Below are 16,532 nucleotides of genomic sequence, written 5' to 3' on the forward strand. Positions count from 1 at the left end.
TGACTTCATTGCCACTGGGTGTTATTGAATAGGAGTGGCATGCTTGGAGCTTCTGCAGCCATCTTGTGATAGGAGGAGAGCCAGCCTGAAGATGAGGTGGATACCCTAACAGAACGGTGGAAAGCTACAAAGGCCCTGGATTCTTGATGATGTCTTTTAGTCACTAAACTAACCAACACTGGAGCTGCTCATCCCATGGGTTTTTTTTTTAATTTATTTATTTACTTATTTATTTTATTTATTGTCTGCATTGGGTCTTCGTTGCTGCACATGGGCTTTCTCTAGTTGATGCGATCAGGGGCTACTCTTCATTGTGGTGCACGGGCTCCTCACTGCAGTGGCTTCTCTTGTTGTGGAGCACAGGCTCTAGAGCACAGGCTCAATAGTTGCAGCCCACGGGCTTCATTGCTCCGTGGCATGTGGGAATCTTCCCAGAGCAGGGCTCGAACCCATGTCCCCTTCACTGGCAGGCGGATTCTTAACCACTGCGCCACCAGGGAAGTCCCCCGTGGGTTTCTTAAATGGAATAATAACTTTATTATTTGAGCTGGTTGAGTCATGGTCTCTGTTACTCACAGCTGAAAGTCTCCTGATGCAGTAAGTCAAGTTACGTGGTTTAGCTGGGAATTCAATGTACAGTTAATTTATATTGGAGCGCAAACAGAAAGGCACACTGCTTAGAATCAGATGTTCTATGAGAATTTTATTTAAATTTTTCTATGACCTTGGCAGGAAATGAATATTATCTTCTTTTAAAATTTTCTAATCTAAAATGATCTGTTCCATGACACAGAACTTCGGCGTCCTGGAGTCTTTCTTGTTCATCGATACGTCAGAGTAGCTCCAAACTTGTTTCCTGGGGATGATTTTTGTTCTGACTCCTGGTCAGGCTCCCTAATTCCAATAAGGAGATCACAATTTTACCCCTGGCTCTACTGAAGGCATTTGGATCTGATTTTAATTAGCAACCCAGAATATCGCTATTCCAAGTTTTTGCTAAATATAGCAAGTTTCAACTCTCTGTGGCCCAGGACTTATCCAAAGCTCAGCTACAAGAATGGAGCTTGCCAAAAGGCACATAATCCGTCATTCTACTGGAGGTTAGAAGCTTTGCCCTTGGCTCAAACAGACTGTCCAGCCACCGTGGCTGTACTGTTACACCTCCTTCCCTCCCCCAAGTCACCCATCAGCCATAAAAGCACTTTTTGAAGGTATATTGTCCATGGAAGAATGTTAAAGAAACAGCCATCTAAGTTTTGTGTTATTCATCACCCTACAGAAGCAATGGCCCAGAATCTGAGTGGAGTCCTAGTCAAAGAAGCATAGTGTGGCAACCAAAAAGTAACGTCAAAATAATGCAAACACTTAATGCATGTTTCTTAAATACAGCAAAGGCAAGACAAAATTCACAGAAGATTTCTTAAAGTCTCATGTATAAGTTCATTATCTTGATTGTGGTGATAATTTCATGGGTGTCTACATGTATCAAAACATCAAATAGCACACTTTAAATACGTGCCGTTTATTATATGTCAACTCTACCTCAATAAAGTTGTGAAAAGTAAGAAAGCTACCAGAAAAAAATGCCACTTGTGTTTGACCATCATATCTAGAGTTCCTACAGTCTCTCAACTCCTAAATGCCTAGAAAATTCCCGACTTGTCCTGACCAGCCTACCCCTTCATCCTTCACCATCCTACTCTCTTCCCTATCAACTCTCATTATGAAACCTCAGAAGAACTGGTCTCTCAGAGGCAGGATCCTGCTCACAAAACAGGGAAGGAGGAAAAACTAATCAGCCAAAGCCATAATTTTCTAAGGGGAGGGATGGAGGAAGAGGAGGGAGAAGCTAGGAATACTCATTTCTTGCAGCCCTCACAAAGAAATGTCCTATAACCACACGTGCCCCTAGGACACTCCCACTCGTGCAGAGTGCTGTCTGGGCTACACTCCTTCTTGGAGTCACCTTAAGAAAGGAGGCATTCATCTGTATTGACCTGGAAGCCAACAAGTTGCCACTGCGTGAGCCTTCTTGTTTTGTTTCTGATGAAGCTACCTCTATGTAGTGAACACCCACCAGTGCATTATCCCTTCGTTTGCAAATCTTAATGGATCAGCTCTTAAGTGTGGCCCTGGTTCTGATTTTTCAAGGCCACCTGTGCTCTTGGTCTAACTGTCAGAGAGAAACTGTGCTCTCAGCTCAGGCCCGCAGTGATGTTAGTCTAGGCCAGGGCAGGAGGGCAGCACTTCAGCTCCACCATCCCCGCTGGCGCCCTCCCCACATCTCCATGATGAAAGGAGGACCCACATCCTCCAGCCTCAGAGTAGCGCCAGCACCCATGGAAGAAACGCCAGAAACCAACCAAGCTTTCAAAATGAAACAATCCCTGATTAATATTTCTCAAACGTTATGAAGGAGATGGACAATCGACAGCAATGTTTCTTAAAACTACTTCGTTCTCCTTGTGCTTCTTTCATGCCTCATGGCTCCTCCAAGCCGACCTCTCCTCCAGAAACTCCTTAAAGAGCCCCTCCCCATAACCTTAGTCCACGCATTCGCCTTGGCTTCCCATCCCTCTCCCTTTCCTCTCAACTAGTCATCCACGAAATCCAGAAAAAACAGAAGTCTGCAACGGCAGCACTGTCTTTACATGGTGGATGAGGAGAAGGACGGAACAAACACAGCGAAAATACTCCTTAAGGAGCAGGGCAGAGGGAAAGGCCGGCGGCACTAATGCATTTGCTCCATCACAAATCCCTGTAGGGATCAGGCAGGAGGCTACATCATCTGTTACATCACTGTGTCCTCTTTCTGTGAACAGAAAAACAGGAAAACATTCACGGGTCAGTCTCAGGAAAAGCTGTGCGCCTACGAAACAGCAGATTCATTTTCAGGGACACGGGGAATCCTCTACTGGTAGTGCTTCTGCTCCTGCACAGGTTATTAAGACGTCTAGAGCCAAATGTACATTATAAACCTAGTAACGTGCAGGGTAATGTCTACAGTACGTAAACGTACGTGCCAGTCTCACATCTGGGTTTGAGAGTTCCTGTGCTATTGTTCTCATCTACCTATTCCCTCATCTATTTATGTTCTGTGTAATTTTACAAATGGCTTCAGATCCATTGTGGCAGGAAGAGATGGAATGAATAAATGAATGAGAAGGCCACATCTTTCCTTCTATCTCTTCCTTTATAAGGTTACACTTGCCTTTTCCCTTTCCTTTTTTTTTTTTAACTTGAAACTCTGCTTTTTATTTATTTAAATTTATTTTTTTCCACTTAGAAAATTCTAAAGTTTTCTCCTTCCAGATTTATTGAGATGTAATTGACAGACGGCACTGGATAAGTTTAAAATGTACGGCATACTAATCACAAGGAATGTGCCCGATTGTTTCCTATCACGGTTACATTTACCTCCTTCATCTTATACGAAAATGGAGGAGTGTCTTTTGCCCACACAGCTGGTGAAGGGGCATGAGACAGCCTGGGGCAGGGCGTGGGGCAGGATGGGGAGGAAGCCCCCGGTCCCGTTGGTGTGGAAGCGCTTCTCCTTCGCAGTCAGACTCTATTTCTAAAGTTCCCCTATACCCCTGTGGCTGTGAATGCCCCTGGATAGCTGTCCACTCGATCCTGACTGTATATAAGTTACTCACAATAAACTTCATAATTGCAAATAAATAAATAAATAAAGTATACGGCATAACGATTTGATTTACAAACATCACGAAGCGACCATCACAAGATGTTTAGTGAACATCCGTCATCTCACATAGGTACAAAATTAAAGAAATAGAAACAAATCCTCTGCCTTTTCGATCTCAGCTGCACCATACGACAAGCCCGTTTCTGTCCCGGTTCCCGCCTCTCTCCCAGTGACGCAGGACCAAAAGCTAGACACCATCTTCGCTGGCTCTTGTGCCTCCCCTCGCAGGCAGTCACCAGGTTCTGCCCGTTCCCGCTGCATTTGCCCGGCACGTTTGTTCCTTCCTTTCCAGTCTCAATGACAGACTCTCCTTTGGGCCCTCGTCACCTCCTGGCTGGACCACCGCGTTATGTTCAGGACTCATTTCCGCCGCAGACCCTCTCCCTCCAGCTCATCCCACAAACGCTGCACCGTTATTCCTATCACAACACCTGATGCATATACACTCCTTTTCTTGTCTTTCCTAAATTTAAACCCCAAACTCAAATTTTATTAAAACCTGTTAAGATTCCTTCACATCTAAATTATCTTTGCGGTTTTCCGGATAGTCCCTAGGTAACCAAAAAGATGTGTCCCTTCGCCTTATGAAAAGAGCAATGCTAAGATAATAAGACAAGGGTCACGCTCTCCGACTACACGAGTGCCTGGAACCACTGTGTCAGGGTCCACTTTCCGAATCCAGATGCCAAACAAACCTTTTCCTTTCTTAAGCAAAAAATAGACTAACGTCCTACTTTGAACCTTTCAACCTATGCCAACCTCTTCTCACGCACTGTGCATTCGGGACAAGGTTATATTTTAAGGGTACTTATTCAAAACTAGAAGCTTATCATAAGCGCATTGCTTATGGTTTTCTCGACCCCTCATCTCAGGCTTATCCACCGTGTTTATCTGCTAGAGGCACCCAAACAATAATCAATACTTTAGGCCAATTGATTATCACCTATTAAATTCTTGTGCTGTCTGCTTCCTGCAGACCAGTTAAATGCTGCTCTGATCTACCCAGTAACCCTATCTTTCCTTCCTTATGTAAGCGAATCTCATAACATCTAAGAGCTGCTCTAAGCATACCCTGTTCTGATTGGCTGCTGTTTGACCCTGATGACAACCTTAACATATATTAACAAGATATTATTTGGTGAACTACACCTTAACAATAATCAATGTGCACTTAGTGCCGTATGAATAATAGATTCTAAATATTCGGCTACCAATAGCTTATTCTCCCCACATAGCTCTGACACGAGTATGTGACAATTAAGACAGGACAAAGTTTACAGTGTTCATGATTTTGACATATTATTTTTTTAAAAGGCCTTTCTAACTACTTTGGACATGCCAATAAAAATTTAAAAAATAAATTAATATTTACTTACTGTAAACAGTCTAACATCTAAAGAAAATCTAGTAACACAGACTGAAGCCCATCCTAAAAGAAAACACACGTGCCTACTATTCTACAAAACAAACAGCCCTTATTGGTATTACTACCATTAAGAGATAGTTATTCAATCTGATTTCTGAATACAGTGAACTTACTCAAATATAACAATTTACTCCACTAGAAAACAAAGATACTATTTCAAAAATTTCTCACATTCTTTCACACCTCTCCAAGCTACATCTCCAGGCCTTTATACTTACGCATGAAAACAAACGAACACCCCTGTGGGAGGGGCAGGGTCACATTGGCTCAGACTTTACAAGATTATGGGTGGGAAAAAATTCACCTGAGAGACTCAACGGGTGATCAAATTTCACCCTATGCATAATTATCATAATCCAGGGAGAACTGGAAGATTTTTTTTTAAATGTCACTTTACCGTTAAAATATTTAAGGAAGCATGTCACTGACACATCATTCCTGAAACATAAAATGAGTTATTTTATAATCAAAACTGTCCCAGTTTTCCATTTTAGTGGGACCTGTGAAAATCCCCATAAATTCTCACTGTATAAAACTGTTACATAAAGCCTTGTGAAGCTGAACCGGACTCGCCCTCCAAAGATTCCATTTGGAACATTCTGGTCTTGTCAGACATGATCAGGTTGATATGCAGTCACAGAGCCAACAGATGTGAGCTGCAATTTTAAAAGGTACTTGGCTGAAATCACCGCCACATGTTATAGATTTAGGAGACCAAATATATTCAGACAGGCTCCCAAGAAAGCCAGCCTTCCCACTGCACAGAATAGGGTCACTTCAGGTGTTCTTAACCACAAATACTGTTCTTAAGTTCCAACACTTACATCACGGACATATCTGCCCTTAAATGTACTCAGGGTCTCCATCAGAATCTTCCAGGCTACACCACTGTATCACTGGATAACTGACCCCAGGCTCACTAAAAGGCCTCCAGAGGCAGACCATTTCTGGATGTTATCAGCTTCCTTCCCAACCCTCGATGGAGGGAAAAGGTGACATCAAGTAAAAAAATGCAAACAAGTTGCTCAAGAAGCTAGTATAAATTTGTTGCCTAAAATAGTTCTAAAAAATAAAACTGCCCTAGACTATTTTCCCGGCCAACCGAGATGGAGTCTCATAACACTTACTGTATTTTATTGCGCTTGGGTAAATACATCAAAAAAGACAAAACAACTAATAAAGGAGATAAAAGTCACTTGGTTAATTAAAACTGATCAAACCAATCCTTTGAGACTTATTCTGATTGGCCCTGGACCGACTAAGATTTGAATACAAAATCAGTTCTAATTTTTTAAAATATTTGTTATTATTCTCATACACGCTTGTCTTTCTCTGCCCTTTACTGATGACATTGCATCAAAAAGTGACTAAAGCCCTCATGGTAAACTGCTTCTTTAGGAGCTTGTTTTTACAAAATTGTGTGCTTGTTTATCGTCTGTCTCCCCGACTAGAAACATAAGTTTCATGAGAAGAGGACTACCCCCCGAGCTCCTAGATGTAATCGTGCCTGGCGTGCCACAGACGCTCAACAAGAATCTGCGAACAAACAGGTTTCCCGCCCCCGCACGGATGGAGAACAACAGGACTCTCAACCCTTGGAAGGGACAATCCACTGTCCTCTTGGTGTGGCCGCACGTGTGGCCCTGGCGGTGGCCACGCAGGGCGAGCAGCATCGCACTCACCAGAGAGGCCCCTCTGGGGGGCTGTCAGAACTGGGAGCTCAGAACCTTGGCTTTGTCACCCACTGTTGCTTCAATAACCAAGACTGGGTCTTAGACACAAGTGTGCATCTCTGGGAACCCCGAGATTTATCTGGGAAGAAAGACTGGAAGAAATTGGGTTTGTAGTCAATTGCCGTCAAGACTTGGATATGCGCGTGAATGGAATCACGCTTGTCAGACCCTGGGTTACACTTATATTTTCTACTTTGAGCATGTGTAATCCGCCTACTTGACTCAGCTGTAAATTTCTCAAGGGCAAATATTCAGCATGAGTGGGGAGTTTTATTGGTTGATGATGGAATCAGAATAACCCCTAGAGGTTTAAATCTAGAAAAACGAAGAGCACTTAAAAGTAGGTCAAGACCTTCCTATCTTATCCTACGCTCTACTCAGAAGGTCCCTGAAAATAATTTTTAAACGAGGTGACATTAGAAAATGCAGCAATTAACTGAATTAATATAATTCAAATAAGATCTGGTGGCAGTGTCTCCTTAATTATCTTTCAGAATGGCCAAAAATAAGCTTCTTTTTCCCTGCCGGTTATTCAGAGAGAGTAGCCCCGAAAGACCCTGACCAGAAGCAACGGGGTGAAGGTGACTTAGCTGCTGACTTGTGTGATTCTGATTCTGACGTTTAACTTCCTTCCAAGTGTATTCGCTCATCAGGTAAACAAGGGTTCTGTTAGTCTGTGTCCCCCAGGGTTGTAATAAAAGCTTGTATAACATATAAAGGCATTTATAATGTAAACTGTTCTATATTAGACGTGTTTGAGCACCCTTCAGTCAACGAATGCATTCTAAGCAGTACTCATGTTGTGGGTCATTTGCTATCACTGAGAAAAAAAAACAGATGGTCCTCTATGGGGCAAATTTATAAAGATAAAAAGGTCACTGCTTTGCAAAAATATATTGAGAGCAAAGAGTCCCCTGCGTAAAGTAGTCCTGAGGGTGAAGCCATTATTTCAGCCCAGAAATGTTCAGTTACAATTTCTGCAGGATTTCCAACAGTGGAAGAGAAACCAGCATGCTGGGATCGTTGGAAGGTGCAGCTGGCTCGGGCCAACAGCTTACCTGTTTGCTTTTATTTCAGCTCCTGGCTCAGAGCAGGCAGTACTATCCCTGCTGGTGCCTACAGGCTACAGTGCCCACTGCTAACCTCAGTGGAAGCACCACTATATGGGGAGTGTTTCTTACAGACTAGGTTAAAAAGTTGACTGGATTAAGCAACACATGTCAGAAAAAACTCTGTAAAGAAGGTCTATGCACAGGACATAAGACATTTATAAAGACTCCCAAAAGTTTCAAATATTTCCTGTCTGGTTTTTTTTTTTTAACTTATTATTACCATGCAATACAGTTTGGTGTTTGACAAATACAAATCTAAGAACAAGAAACAATTTTTTTTTCCTGCTGAATGAAGCATAGAGAAGCCACCTGGCAGGCTTCAAGTCTTTCAGCCTCAGGATAATGTGAGAATCAGAGAACCGGAAAGTGTCAGGGAGATGTTTAGATGGCAGACACTTAGAGGATTTTCTATTTTGTCTTAAAAGATTTTGCAAAGTTGGATATTCTATTCTCATCTTAAATGGTCTAATATTTGAGCTCTCTTAGATCAATGGAGAGCTTCTCTTTGCCTGAGGTCTCCTTTGCTTCAAGTTCAGCAAAAATCGCATCTCCACTGAGGAGAACATCTACCATTATCCCCTTGACTACAGTTGAATATCAAATGCTGCCGTATATTTACATATAAATATGCAAAATCTACATGCACCTTCACGAGAATGAATGGGGAAAATACCTCTTCTGGGTGGGTGCACGTTCTGGCAAGCAGAAGATGCCTTCGTATGAGAAAAGCATTCTTGTCTTCCTTATGAATTGAGCCTGAGCCAGAGCGCCATGGGAAGCCCCCACTGGCCTTCTTAGCTACAATCTTTTGTGCAGTGTACGAATCCAACAACCGTATGGAACAATTCTTCGGTACTCAAGGATAATCACTGCCACAGCCCCGCTTTCTATCAATAACAGTGTCCCACATCTGTTTGTGCTTTAGAATTTACAAAGTTCCTTTAACATTATCTCATTTAATTCCTTCAAGAATCACTTAAGGAGATACTTCTGTTTCACAGATAAGGAAACCTAGATAAAAAAGCTTAGATAGGTTAAAGCACTTGGCTAATACGTGGCACGGCCAGGCATTGAAGACCAAGCCTGTTTCACATCCAGCCCCTGCTCTCTGGCATCAGAGCTGCTCCTTCTTCATTCCCCATTTTAAACACACCAGCTTGGGGGCCACTTTTCATCCATCTATTTCTCTTTGTAGAACCCTCAGCCCCGTGTCTTTTTACAGTTTGGAGCTCCAAAATCCAGACACCAGCATATACATCAGCTCATGAGTCAACAGTCTTTATGGAGTGCATGGTGAAAGGATCCAAAGAACCAAAAAGCGCAGCCCGGGAGCCGGAGGGAGGAGGCGCTGTTTTCGAGCTGATAGGACGGGCATTGTTACTAAAGCTTCCCTGTGTTTGCTTCTCTTGAGAATGTGAGTTACTGTTTAACACTAAGATTTGACAACGTTCATCAGAATGTTAATACACACTTTCCCTCAGGTTCTCCTCATTTTGTACCTGTAGTATTTCATTTCAGATCCTAAATGCCCACTTCAATGTAATCGTCTATCGTTTTCATTTTTAATTCTTTGCCTGACATTCAATGAACAACGTTCTCCTCATCCGGCCTGATTTGGAGGCACCTACACGTTTACCGATATAGGTTCCATACTTGATTTCACGACGTGTGGGACATCTCTTGCAGATCTTCTTCTGTTGATAGAACCCCTCGGTAAGGGTGTTCAGTTGTGTTGGGCTATGTCTCTAGATGCGCTAGACTAGGAGTCAGCAAATTTTTCCGTAAAGGGCCAGAGAGTAAATATTTTAGTTCTTGCAGGTCACGTGGTCTCTGTCACAACTCTTCAGCTCTGCCCTCAGAGCACAAAAGCAGCCACCGGCAACACATAAGCGAACAGGCCCGGCTGTGTTCCAATACAGCTTGATTTATGGACACTAAAGTCAGAATTTCATATAATTTTCAAGTCACAAAATATTATTTTCTTTTTACTTTTTTTCCTGACCATGTAAACATCTAAAAACCATTCTTAGCTCACAGACTATACAAAAGCAGGCTAGGGTTTGTCAAGGTTTGCTAGCCCTGATACAGAGATCAATACCTATATTAACATATTATGAGCTACCTATGTATCTGATAAGGGGTTAATGTCCAAAATATAACTCATACAATTCAATAGCAAAAAAAATCCAATTAAAAAATGGGCATAGACATTTTCCTAAAGAAGACACAAAGATGGCCAACAGGTACATGAAAAGCTGCTCAACGTCTAATTATCAGGGAAATGCAAACCAAAACCACAATGAGATATCACCCAAACCCGTTAGAATGGCTATCATCAAACACAAGAGCAATAATAAGCACCAGCAAGGATGTGGAGAAAAGGAAACCCTCCTGCACTGTTGACGGGAATGTAAATTGGTGTAGCCACTATAGAGAATGGTATGGAGATTCCTCAAAAAAATTAAAAATAGAACTACCTTATGATCTAGCAATTGCACTTCTGGGTATTTATCCAAAGGAAATGAAAACACCATATCCAAGTGCTATCTGCACCCCACGGTCACTGCAGCATTATTTACAACAGCCAAGACATGGAAACAATGTAAACATCCACTGACAGATGAATGGATGAAGAGATGTGGTGTGTATACAACAGAATATCGTTCAGCCATAAAAAAGAAGGGAATTCTGCCGTTTGCAACAACATGGAGGGAACTTGAGGCCATTATGCTACCTGAAGCAACTCAGACAGAGAAAGACAAATACTGTATGATCTTACTTATATGTGGAATCTAAAAGAACCAAACTCATAGAAACAGGGAACAAACTGGTGGTTGCCAGAGGCTGGGGTGGTGTGGGGATGGGGGAAACTAGTGAAGGTGCTCAAAGGATATACAATTCCAGGTGTAAGATGAATACACTCTGAGATGTAAAGTACAGCATGGTGACTAAAGTTAACAATACTGTATCATAATTGAAAGGTGTTAAGAGAGTGGGTCTTAAAAGTTCTCATCACAAGAAAACAAAATTCGTAACTATGTGAGGTGATGGCTGTTAACTAGACTCACCGTGGTGATCACTTTGCAATATATACAGATATCGGACCATCATGGTGTACGTCTAAAACTAATACAGTGCTATATGCCAGTCATGTTTCGATAACTGGGAAAAGAAAAAAGTAAAAAAGTCTACTATCTTCCTCATATATTCTATTAATTTTACACACAGGTATATAGTCTAGATGATACATTCTTATGAAAAGCCATTCAAATATAAGTAAATAAAAATATTTCATAATTTTAGATGCCCATGGTAATTGAGCCTAGTCTAAACAGTATCACTTATACATTGATAAATATTACGTAAGTAGACAGTCATCACTTATTAAAGAAGCATTTGTTAAGTGCTTGCTATGAACTCAGATGAGGACACGTGAAAAACAGAGATGCGCTCACTCCCCTTAACATTGTGGTGGAAGAAGCTTATATTAAATACACGAACAAACAAATAAGTCTTCTTAGCTCATAGACTGAACAAAAGCAGGCTGGAATTTGGCAAGTTTTTGCTGGCCCTGATGCGAAAATCAGTACTTACATTAACACACTGCGCGCGAAGGACAACCAACGATAGCTTTCATGTCCCCCGCTCCGCTTCCCGTGCCGTAAAACCACTGGAATCAAATCCTAGAGCCCAGAGGGAGAAACTAAGAAAAACACCTTTAATGAAATAAGTTTCACATTCAATCTAGAAACAGTGGCTCCTGTCAAGTTCGATTATAGATCGCTCGAGCTAAGTGTATCCATGTACTCCACCGCGGTTGCAGATTTTCGTGCTTCCCCTCTCCCTTCACACTCTGGCTTCGTGCAGCGTGCACAGAAAGAAGTGTGGGGGCAGCTGTTTGACCCCTCGTTGCTCGTTACCAGCTCCGGGCAGGGAGCGCCAGCCGCCCCACCCCGCGTTGCCCTCGGCTTGGACGTCTGGGCCGCCCCGTCGGCCTCTCCTTCCTGTCTTGGGTGATCCTGATTCAGCCCCGCAGTCCAGGTTCGTAGTGCCTGGCTTCTGGTTTGGTTACACGCCTCTGTGAGTTAAATAAATGATTCCGATTCAGGCCAGTAGGCCCTGGACAAATCTTTGCCAAGAGGAATTTCAAGGTGGTGGGATGAATTGGAGGGAAGGATACAGAAACGGAGAAATTACCTGTGATGGAAAATGTAATGTTGCCTCCAAGACGACCAGCCTCATTAGGGTCTTGGACCTGAAAACACTGCATGCTAGGAAATGAAAAATCCGTATCCTGTGGATATCGCTATTTTGGGCTTTGGCTGTGAGGTCTGGATCACAGACTGCTGTCTAAACTTTCTTTTTTGCATGGCCCATTTCTAGGAATCTATCCTAGCAGAAGAAGCCTCAATAGAGAAAAAAACTTTCAAGCAGCGAAGATATTTATTATAACCTAATTATGACAGAAAAAGAAAAACTGACATAGGTAACCATGGGGGAGGAGCCTAGGTTAGCTTCGCTGCCCGTAAAAAAGCCGGGTATGAAATTGTATGTGCAGTCTGAGTCCCACTATTAAAAAGGATATTTGCATAGAAAACATGGCAACAAAATATTACAAACAATAGTTACCTTGCTCTTTATACTGCTGTGCACGTGATGTGTACTGTTTCACCTATACTGGTGCAATCAGAGAGAAAGCATATGGAAAGGCTAGTGAGATATTGCTTAGAGAAAAGAACTAAACATAAAGTTGCATGGAAAAAATGAGTGCAATTATAATAAGACAAACAAACAAACAAAAAACCTTCTACATCAAGAGCATCAAATTTAAATACCAACAGAAGCCACACAGGCAGCATAAACACATAAAAGAAACCGCACTGAGAGACAGTTTTCAAATCGGCAAGCACCTCCCCCTTCTGAGGGCGACTGCCTCTTCTCAGCTCCTGACATTTGGGAATGCATTTCAATTTTTCAAGAAAAACTCTAAGCCTGGATTTAATGTGAGAGCTCTTCATTTCTGCATATTAAACTTGACTTTATAAATATATTGCACAGGCCAAATAGATCATGCCAGATTTTTTTTGGCCCCAAAGCTGCCCATTTGCATCTTCTGCTCCATATTTGAATGAATAGAAGCACGCACAGGTAAACAGACGTTAGAGACAGTCCAACCAGAATGGACCTGGAAACACCACGTGCTAGAAACAAAACAATGTGTATCCTGTGGATTTAGCAATGTGGGGCTTTGCTTCCATATAATCTAAATTTTCTTTAATATGCCTGGATGCTTTTATAATGAAAACATTAAAACATTATTTTTCACTAAAGTATAGAGTTTTATCTCTTTTGAAGGTTTCTCAGGATCTGGAGATTCTTTTTCTTATTTCTCTCTACATATTATAGCCATTAAATTGAGGTTTTAATTGTTTTTTTTTTTTTCAGGTTATTTTCTTTTTATTTATTTTTTATTTTTTGGGGGTACACCAGGTTCAATCATGTGTTTTTATACACATATCCCAGTATTCTCTCCCTTCCTTGACTCCCCCCACCCCAAGTCCCCCCCACCCTCCCCACCCCAGTCCTCCAAGGCATCTTCCATCCTTGAGTTGGACTCCCTTTGTTATACAACAACTTCCCACTGACTATTTTACAGTTGGTAGTATACATATGTCTGTGCTACTCTCTCGCTTCGTCTCAGTTTCCCCTTCTAATTGTTCTTATAGGGATGTCACAGACAGCACCGACAGTCGTGTATACAAAGCTTAAAGACACCAGCAGGAAAGATGACAACTATGTAAACTGGACAGTAAAACTGGATATCATTTCTACGTGGCTGCTGGTCACTCTCTCTCTCCCCCTACCCCCTTGCCTTCGTCCCACTGTAACCCAATCAGAGGAAGGAATCATGCCCCTTGAGCCTACTGTACCACAAAAGTTCAGCCCAGGAGGGGAGGGAATGGGAGGAAAGTAACTACACTTACAAGAACTTACAAAAATGCAGGAAGAGTTGACGACTTGGAAAAAGTGAAAGATTTTACATCCTACCCTGAATTCTTTCAATAATTCTACTTGGAAAGTTGAGCTGTTTCTCCAGACATTTAAAAAAAGGTAATGAAAAACCATCTGCAATTCTACTTAAGACAGAGCTGCAGATGTTGGAGAAAAAGTATAAAGGAAGTGAGATTTGCTCTTCTACAAATTCAAGGGCCATTAAAGGCCCTTTTAATTTCCTTTATATGTTCCTTATAAGATCAAAGAGATCGTTCAAGTTTCGCTCTGTGCTCAGAGGTGGGACGCCCTGGGCATGCCAGGAGTCATATTTTCATTCGTTCTTTTGCTTCTCCTTGAGGATGTACCCTGTTCTCAGGCCTGCTCTAGGAGCCGCTGGGAAGCTTCCTGCTTGGCATAACAAGAAAGTGTTTGGGGAGGTGGTTTTTCAGGGACTCCGTGGGGTATTGCAGTGGACAGGGGGTAGTGAGATGAAGTGGTTGGGGAAGGCTTTGTATACTTTTGAACTTCGGCCAGGACTTCTTGATAGTCTCTGGAATTTCCTCTGAGAGGTTATTATGGTTTGTCACAGTGCTGCACTGGTAAAGGTTTAACAACTAGTTCTCTGAGGAAAAGAGCCCTGATCTACAGCATTTGCTCATTTTGCCCACAAAAATGTGCTCCCGCCATAGCTGATTTCACTAACGGCAGAGCCAGGAAGAGAGATGCGCAATGGGCTCCTCCAGCTCACTGCTGTCTGTCTTCTGCTCCATCAAGCCAGAGTGTCTGCGGTCTTCCAGGGATGCTCAGCCTGCAAGAAGGGCCTGCTCTGAAGAAGCCCAGCTCTAGCCTCTGTTGCTGCGTTAACCACCTTTGTTCAGACACAGTCTTCCTCTGTGCTCTTTTTCAGCTGATCACACTGTTGAACAATTTAATGTTACTGTGACTTTGCTCTTCTTATAGTTTATCTTTTTCATTTTATTGATTTTATTTCTTTACCATTGTTCATTTCAGAAGGGAAACACTGAATCTGGAATTGCCCCACCTCATGCCATGGTCGACAATAAGAGGCCCTTTTGTACTCGCTTTGGCAGAGCACGTACTAAGATTCGAATGATGCAGAGATTAGCACGGCGCCTGCCCAGGGATGACACACAAAATCGTGAAGTGTTCCATATTTTTTTCTAGGAAACATCTATCTATATGATGGTGCCAGATGACTCAGACAGAGGCTTAGGCTGAGGGTGTCTTGTTTCTCTAACCCTGAGTTAACTCTGTCACCGCTGCCACCACCATAAGCCTCCTCAGATGTTGCTGAGCCGACGTGGGTGGAAAAGGGATGGGGCTGAAAATCAGTCCGACTTCGCCTCTAGCTTCCTGTGTGACCTGCTACATGTTGCTCGAGCCTGTCGGGAATTTCATTTTTCCTACATTGATCCTCAAGCAACAAAATGTTGCTCATTTCTGACTCATGGGGAAAATACGACGAATTGAAAATTCTCTCAGTTGGATCTGTCCCCTCCTCCCCAGCCAAGACTCTATAGTGAAAGAACCTGCAGGCCTTTGGGGATGGGAAGGTGTCATCTTGTGTTGATTTGGACTCCATCAGGAAATGCAAATCCCAAACTCATCAGTATCTGCTTAACCTTTATAAGAAGAGCACAGGAGGAAATCCATTTTACCTGTGCTGCCTACATCACTTTGGTAACCTTGCATTTCATGCCCTTTATATATGCATGGCTTGACCCTTACTGTCTTCTTTACGAACAGAACCACCTCCATCATCATCCTTATCGCCTACTTTGTGTTAAACTCCATCATTTATTCCTAACCCTGAGGGTCTAAGAAATGAAATAAAAAATTAAAGAGAAAAAAAGAGGAAAAGAAGTCCTCTCAAACATCTAAAACAGTTTTAAGGTCAAAATAGCAATACATTTGTTTAATTTTTACTACAAAATTAAAACATGTTTTTTGCCAAGTATTAGGAAAAATGGTTAGCAAAGGAAGACAAAAATATAAGCAAAATGAAATAGATAAAAATAACCCATAATTCTAACAACCAGATATAACAACTGTAAATAACTGGTATATATCTTTCTATATATATATATATTTTGTGTTTTCAAAATGAGTTTATATTGTCATTCTGTTTGGTACCCTCTCCTTTCTATGTCAATAAGTAGATTTTTACTGCATCACTTTTAATGGTTACAGTGTGAGTATTCCATTCTATTGATATACCTTATTTAACCAATCCCCTATAGTTGGTATTTAAGTCATTTCTTCTTTGTTTTTATTTATTAAAATATTTTGTTATTTTAAATTTCTTAATTGAGGTATAGTTGCTATACAATATTACATAGGTTACAAGTGTACAATATAATGGTTCACAATTTTTAAAGGTTATATGCCATTTATAGCTATTATAAAATATTGGCTATGTTCCCTGTGTTGTATGATATATCCTTGTAGTTTACTTATTTTATACCTAATAGTCTGTATTTCTTAATTCCCTCCCCCATACTGCCTCTCCTCACTAGTAATCATTAGTTTGTTCTCTATGT

At 41.7% G+C, this 16,532-nt stretch overlaps 1 non-coding gene across 1 annotated transcript; it reads left to right on the top strand.

Annotated features, from left to right (window-relative positions):
- Positions 1-15,046: 15,046 nt before the first annotated feature.
- LOC130847322 (U6 spliceosomal RNA) lies at positions 15,047-15,150 on the top strand. Its single transcript, XR_009052092.1, has one exon. It is a non-coding gene; the product is annotated as a U6 spliceosomal RNA (small nuclear RNA).
- The last annotated feature ends 1,382 nt before the right edge of the window (positions 15,151-16,532 follow it).

This window comes from Hippopotamus amphibius, chromosome 2 (assembly GCF_030028045.1).
Source record: "Hippopotamus amphibius kiboko isolate mHipAmp2 chromosome 2, mHipAmp2.hap2, whole genome shotgun sequence".
NCBI lineage: Eukaryota > Metazoa > Chordata > Mammalia > Artiodactyla > Hippopotamidae > Hippopotamus > Hippopotamus amphibius.